The sequence below is a fragment of the Corvus brachyrhynchos genome, unplaced genomic scaffold (genome assembly GCF_000691975.1).
Source record: "Corvus brachyrhynchos isolate BGI_N302 unplaced genomic scaffold, ASM69197v1 scaffold92, whole genome shotgun sequence".
NCBI classification, from domain to species: Eukaryota; Metazoa; Chordata; class Aves; order Passeriformes; family Corvidae; genus Corvus; species Corvus brachyrhynchos.
In genome coordinates, this window is record NW_008236973.1 from 1,352,595 (window position 1) to 1,353,154 (window position 560).

The window sequence follows — 560 nt, forward strand, 5'->3', positions numbered from 1 at the left end:
GAAAGAGTTAAAAATTGTTATGAACCTATGAAAAATTTAAACTAATAACTTTTAGAAAAACTCCTACTCAAGCACTATTCCCTTAAGCCACCAAATATTTTATGTAGTCTTATATGGATTCTTAGAGTATTATGTTAGATTAAGAACAAAGTAAACAAAAGTTTTAAATGAGTGTATTTTTAAAAAAAACTAGTCCATTTTTATTACCTCTGTCAGCATGTAGCTATAAAAGAAGTATATAGTGGAAATAGTTTACTTTTTTTTGAACTTAGTTGTTTTGTTTTGCGTTGTTTTGTACAGCCAACTAGTGAGACATTAGTGACGATATTGATGGTTGATGACACTCTAATTTGAATGTTACTACATGAGTAACAGCAATAGTCTCTTACGTATATAAAGATTGCAGTATCTACCTGTAGCTCTGTTTTAATAAGTTAGTCATGTAGGAAAAGCTCTAACTCAGACATATTTTCAGCTAACATAGCAAGCCCTGCTTTCACTGTCCAACATTTTCTTGAACAATTTTCTTTGACATTAAATGACACTCCCTATCCCTTCAT